The following is a 7,206-nucleotide window of genomic DNA, read 5'->3' on the forward strand; positions in this document are numbered from 1 at the left end:
AAAGAGGTTTTTGACGTGTCAATACCATTGACACGTCAAAAACTCCTGGTAAAAAATTATCACCATTTTTGTAGTGATTCAATAATAAGAATAAATAATTCAATCAATCTTTTAAAAAATATTTAATAAAAACAAACGGTGAATTAAATTTTAGGCATAGTGTCACCCAACCCAAAATTCATTATACTTAATAATATGAGTTTTTTTTTTTTTTTTTAATAAAAAAATTGAGCAGGGTTTAGGGTTTCTAGTTTTTCAAAGGTCAAGGTTTTTAGATTTTCTTCTTTGGTTTTTACTTGTCAAGAAAAAAAAAATTCCTTAAAACATATGTTGTGACCTAATTTGAACAATTACATTATAATCTCTGCCAAAAGTTACTCAACCCAAAAGTGGCGAATAAGGTTTTATTCTAACTCAATTTATTAAATTAATATTTATATATATATTTTTTAAAAGAAAGATCTATCTATAGGAGGAGCTGTGGCAGTGGTTACTTGCAAGTAATAACAACGCTCGATTTATTCTACTCTTCTTATTATTTTCTACATTTAAAATCTACGGAAATTGACCCTTAGAAACATCCTACAACACAAAATCATTTGGAGAAAGTAAAAGGCCTATTTGTTGGAATCTGTTTATCAAAGACTTCATTAGCTGTAAATCTAGAAAAAAAAAAAAAAGAAGCCTTAGATTATACATTAACGTTGCATTGGCCGCTCACAAATTTACTAATTGTTGATTCAGCTTAGGTTTATGTATACATGACGCAATCTAGGATGTCATACGTCTTCAATTTAAAATTTTTTCTTCAACTTTTGCCCTCACTTCAAACCGAGAAAATTATGCTTATACCCTTCTAAACCCTAATCCAATACAAGAAAACAATTTAAAATGAAGGCAAAAGTGGAAGAAAAAAATTTAAAATGAGACATGATTTGCACATGACCGTTGACCGTCAATTTTAACCCCTTTGACTGACAGAAGATGGCTTTTTGTTATAAGATAGTAGTTTGATGGGGTCAAGTATCATAGTTGGTAGTTCATGGGGAGAAAGTGTCAAGGTGCCGTACTTCATAGGGGCAAAAGGTAATTAAACCTAATATATATATAAGAAATACCTATAGGAGGAGATGAGGCGGTGGTTATTTGCAAGTAATAACAACACTCAATTTATTCCACTCTTCTTATTATTTTCTAAATTTAAGATCTACGGAAATTGACCCTTAGAAACATCCTACAACACAAAATCATTTGGAGAAAGTAAAAGGCCTATTTGTTGGAATCTCTTTATCAAAGACCTTGTTAGCTGTAACTTTAGAGAAAAAAATAAAAAAGGAAAAAACTTAGATTATACATTAACATTGCATTGGCCCCTCACAAATTTACTAGTTGTTAGTTTAGCTTAGGTTTATGTATACATGACGCAATCTAAGATGTCATACGTTTTCAATTGTTAATGTGACATTCTCAATTTGCGTCTTTTGCACACAAGATGTAAGGACGTTTAGCTTTATATATAACCATCGGTTAAGCATCGCATCTTGGACATGTATTTAGATTGCCACTTCTCTCAAAACTTTAAGGTAATAAGAAATAATAAATTTAATCATTTAATTAATATTCAACATTCTTACTCACATGTATAAGTGAAGGTTAACACATTTCAAAACTTATGTTTTAATACAATGTTAAATTCCCGCTTGTTCTAAAATATTAAACTAATAAAAGAAAATATATTTAATTAGTATGCTAACCTCTCTTAATTATTTATTCCTTACTATTTTTCCAAAGCTATAGAAAAGATCCATCCCTTGAGATGCACAAAGCCGATTTATAGTAATATATATATATATATAGGGGATGCACCGTGCACGCATAGTGCTTTACAGTAACCTAAATGACAAACCTAACGAAGCGCTCGCGTCCCACATCGAAAAGTTACGAAATAGAAAAGCTATTTATATAGCACCATTCTTGCTTTGAAGTGTACGACCTTACTTGAACAGGATCTGTTCTATAGGCTCGTACCTCTGTATCCTTGAGTTCTAAGGAGACAGGAACCTAAATCTGGTTGATGAACCATGGCCGTGCGATCAGAGCGTGAGTGACAGCGTCGTGGTCCTTGGGCCATTGATGCAGTAGAGGATCGTTCTCAACCATCAGTGGCTGGGATGGTCGTACAGCTGTCTGACAGATTTCCATCTTTTTTGTCACTTTTAACTTTTATTTGAGAAAGCCAAATAATATTATTTACTTCTTTTACAAATAAATAAATAAAAATTCAAAAATCTTTTCATCTTTTTATTCCATCAAATAATTTTTATTTGGGGTTCAGCGGAACAGAAACACAAACTCTTCTAGTAAAAATTATAATTAGTTGAATTGATATAATGAATAATTAGTTAAGGGTTCTAAATTTTTTACTAAGTGATGGGTATCTTATTCATTGGTATCCGTGGTATTTCTCTTGATTAATTGTGTTGATTTTTTTTTCTTCTAATAAATAAATTTCACATCATTTTAATATTCATGTCTTAGTAAAAGATTTGATATCCTTATCATTTTTTGTTAGTTATTGGACGTTCTATCTTAAAAGATATGCACTCGAATCTTTGCTGGTTGTTTGAGTTGTGGCTCGTCAGACTTTTTGAACTCTTTGGTGGATTGTTATTAGTTAGACCCTCCAATAATTCCATTTCCCTTGATCTACGTCTTGATTCTGGCAACTAAAACTTAATCTTTTTATGGTTAAGTTGGACGAGCACACAAACTCTTTTAGTAAAAACTATATTAGTTGAGCGAATAAGTTATTTAATGTTATATCTTAGAAACAGTGCACTCAGATCCTTATTGGTTGTCTAGGTTGTGGGCCATCAAACCTTTTAGGCTTTTCGGTAGCTGGTCATAGGGAAGCCTATCGGTAGCTAGGCCCTCCAATAGTTTTCTAATTCCCTCGAACGATTGTATTGATAGTCGTTCATAATATTTTTCTCTATAAGGCGGTCGGTAATTAGGCTCTCCAATTAAGGGGATATATATATAATGTATGTTCTAACTTAATTTAAACAATGACATCATAATATATCATGCAAAAGTTACTCAACCCCAAAGTAAATGAATAAAGTTTTCCTCATCTAATTTATTAAATTAATATTTATTGTTAGATGATATAATTCTAGCGTACATGCCGTTGTCATTTGCAAGCAAATGTATTCCACTATTCTTTATTATTTTCTAAATTTATATAAGGCCTATACCGAAATTGACCCTTCGAAACATCTTACAACACAAAATCATTTTGGAGAAAGTTAAAGGCTGTTTGCCTGTTTGTTTGAGCTTGTAACTCTCGGAGTAAAAAACTTATATTAACCAAGATTTCCACCTTTAACTTATTCATGCTCATACATTAACGTTGCATTGTCCCCTCATAAATTTACTAATTGTTGATTCGGCATTATTTTTTTATTATTATTATTATTATTATTTTTTTCAGGATGTAAGTTATGGTGTCACACGTCTCAAATATGGATTTTCTAAATTTCAAAAACCCATTAGAGATGTTTTGAGTTTGTATCGAGTATGAATTTTGTGAAAAAAAAGAAGAGGGAAATAAAACTTTGATTTTTTTTTTTTTTTTTTTTTCATTTAACATAAGAGAACATAAGCCTTTTATGTAATGACCATTGGTCAAGCATCACATTTTGGACATCTAACCTCCCTTAATTATTTATTTGTTATTATTTTTCCAAAGCTACAAAAGAGCCCCGACCCTTGAGTAATTACTACATATTCTAAATTTTTCTTAACAATGGTTAGTTGTTACTTATTAGTAAACCTAATAAAAATAAATAAGAAACGTATCACAAAGGCGTCATAGGTGGAGACAGGCAATATTTTAGTAGGTAAATTAACGCATCGGATGGCGAAAGAATCGTCCTATGCCCTCAAGGATAGATTATTAAGAGCCATACTTAGCATTGATCAGGTATTCACTTCTAAGGAAGAAAATGGTTGCAAAAGAAGGGAGGCTTCTTCTTTTTCCACTCCAAATAGTTTTTATAGTACTTGTGTCTTTCTCTCTTCCCCTCCTTGTTCATTCTAAATGCAAAATAAATCCAGTAACCTTCAACTTTGGTGACTCTAGCTAATTCTGATTCTGGTGGTTTTGCTGCGGGACTTGGACACGATTTTGGTCCTCCCAATGGACGTACCTACTTCCATCACCCATCAGGTCGATTATGCGATGGACGGTTGATAATTGATTTCCTTTGTAAGTACTATATGCTTTCTTTTATCTCTACAACAAGTAAATATTATTTATGTTACATCAAAAAAATAAAAAGAAGATTTATGTGGAGAAGTCTAAGCACCATGTTGAGTTTGGGCTTGGCTTAGGTTTAGTTTCATTTGGAACTGAATTCTTTGAGACTGCAACCTATAACAAGACACAAAAGATACATGTCTCAATCTGAAACTGAACTTAAGCCGAATCCATTGAGTTCTAAGTTCGGTTTGGCTTAGGTCCAGTTTTAGTTGAAACTGGGACATGCGTCATGTTCTTATAACAAGACACAAGAGAGACATGTCCGAGTTCCAACAAGTTGAAATTGGACTCAAAGTTTGGGTTTGACTTAAGTCCAGTTTTAGTTGGAATTGGATCCGTTGAAATGGGAATATCCTATAACAAGACACAAAGAACACATGCCTCAATCCCAATGAATTGAAACTAAACTCAAACAGAATCTAATGAGTTCTAATTTATGAATCCATGTAAGCGTTCATTTTTATTTTTTCAAAGTAGTTAATTTGCTTGTTTTACAGGTGTAAGTTTGAAATTAAATTGGTTATTTGACCCCATACCTAGAATCCCTGAGGCCAAATTTCACAAATGGAGCTAACTTTGCTTTAAGTGGTTCAGCTGCTCTATCTGAATTGATTCCTTTCAGCTTGAATGTTCAAGTTCTTCAGTTTCTTCGTTTTCGAGCTGACTCCTTAGAGCTACTATCAAAAGGTAATTTTTCAAGTTCATTTGTGCCCTCCAATAGAAGTAGGCTACAAAGAACCTAGTTTATGTCAGATCCTTATATAAAATTTTCTCTTAGAATCCAAGTTTTCTTCGTACTCATAAAATTTTAATTAATCAAGTCTTCAATTATTATTATTTTTTTTTAAAGAAAAAATTATATTTACATCATTCTATTGTTAGCACATAAAATAATAATATACTAGAATACGCAAGTCATATTTGCTCAAATGAAATCGAAAACCTCAACAATAGAATATTACCTTAATTATAATGAAATTCATTCTTCACTTAGATAAACATCTTTTTGAGTTAATTGGAGACTTGATTATAACTTTTTTAAAATTCAAAAACCAAATTAAAATTTCATGTATTTTTCAGGGACCAAGATAGAGATTTCTCTTTCAATTTTAAATGAATTAATGGAAATGTCTAATGCAAAATCTTCATTTAGGTCACAAAGGTTTTGTTAACGAGGAGGAATTCAAGAATGCACTCTACATGATTGACATGGGACAAAATGATCTTGCCGGTTCATTCTTTTATTTCTCATATGAACAAGTTATCCAAAGAATTCCCTCCTTCATCAACCAAAGAAAGAATGCTATACGGGTGAGTTGAGTTTTCACATTTTCTTATGCTATTAATTAAAAATATTTTTTGTCGGAAAATATGTTTTTCAGCTATATATATATATATATATTAAAAAAGTTACTATTTTATGTTATTTATTTATAACCCTAAAAATGGTTTGAAAAACATTATTCGGGGCCAAATATTTCTTATATTTGATATAATCTGAGAAGCTACAAGAAAAGAAAAAAGAAAAAAAGAAAAAGAAAAAAGGGGGCGAAGAGGTGATGTGGAGAAAGAGAGTGTGTGAGAATTGAGATCCAGTGCAACTGCTTGCTCATATTGCTTGTAATTTGGATAGGCAATTATGAAAAGGCCCTCGTTAGGCACACCTGCCCGAGCAGGTGTTCAAGCATGTAAGCCCCATAAGGAACCCTATCACAATTGCTTACCTGGGTTGTGGGAGAGCAACGAAAAATAGTTTATGTAAATGAGAAGCGTAAACCGTTTTACACCTCATAAAGATTATTTTCTTTGGTCAATTGAAAAACATTTTGAGGTTGCTCAATATTTATGAGGTGTCAAATACACAAAATAGGAAAAACCTTTTCTAGGAAATATTTTACAGCGAAACAAAAATAGCTAATTGGGTTCAAGAAATTTCCTTCAACTTTAATTTATTAAACTGACAAGTTTCAAGGACTCATATTATTAAAAATTGACATGTGTCTAAGGACACATGTGAACGGTTTTATAGACTTCATGTCCAATTAAAAATCTTATGTTCTAAGAACATGTCAATTTAATAATAGTTCGAGTTTGAAAAATTATTTCAACCCAATCTAAAAGAAAACTTTGTCCTTTGATTGAAATTCTCAAACCATGTGTTGCGTTATTTCTTGTGAATCCAAATATAGAGTATATACCAAAATGGTGGGATGAATTTCTGGGTGCACAACACTGGGCCACTTGGTTGTCTTCCCCAACAACTTGCAATGAGAGGCACAAATTCTAGTGATTTTGATAACCATGGATGCCTTGAGTTTCTGAAATGCTGCAAAAGCATTCAACATACAATTGCAAGCTCTGTGTGAAGACCTCAGATCTGAAATGAAGAATGCCATAATTGTCTACGTTGATATTTATGCCATCAAATACAATCTCATCAATGGCAATTCTGCTGATTATGGTATGATCATATACAACTCATTCTCTTTGGACAAAGTTTTCCTATTACATCTCTTTTATTAAATTGACACCTGTCTTTAGAGCATGTGATATATTTATGGAAAAAACTTGACTAAGTTATACTCCCTCTAAACTTCAAGCATATTTCAATATCTTCCCTAAACTTTAAAATTTTTTACGGTGGAATTCTGATCTTTCAACTACTTTCAATCGCCCTTATCATTTAGTTGTTTTCATTAACTTAAACGGCCATCATAATAATATATGTTCTATGAACACAAATTTTCTACAAGACAGCCTTTAAAAGTGACATGTGAGAAACACGTTTTTTTTTTTTTTTTTTTTAATGCTTCTTTGTATTCTAGCGTTCATCTCTGTTGAATTGGCATGCTCCATTCACCCTTAAATAAGAAAAGGAAAAA

General features: G+C 31.8%; 1 non-coding gene and 1 pseudogene across 1 annotated transcript; both read left to right on the forward strand.

Annotated features, from left to right (window-relative positions):
- The window catches only part of LOC132169179 (GDSL esterase/lipase At1g09390-like), a 9,194-nt pseudogene extending 2,170 nt beyond the window's left edge, over positions 1-7,024 (forward strand).
- On the forward strand, positions 1,989-2,197 carry LOC132173208 (small nucleolar RNA U3). Its single transcript, XR_009439299.1, has one exon. It is a non-coding gene; the product is annotated as a small nucleolar RNA U3 (small nucleolar RNA).
- Positions 7,025-7,206: the final 182 nt, after the last annotated feature.

This window comes from Corylus avellana, chromosome ca2 (genome assembly GCF_901000735.1).
Source record: "Corylus avellana chromosome ca2, CavTom2PMs-1.0".
Lineage (NCBI taxonomy): Eukaryota > Viridiplantae > Streptophyta > Magnoliopsida > Fagales > Betulaceae > Corylus > Corylus avellana.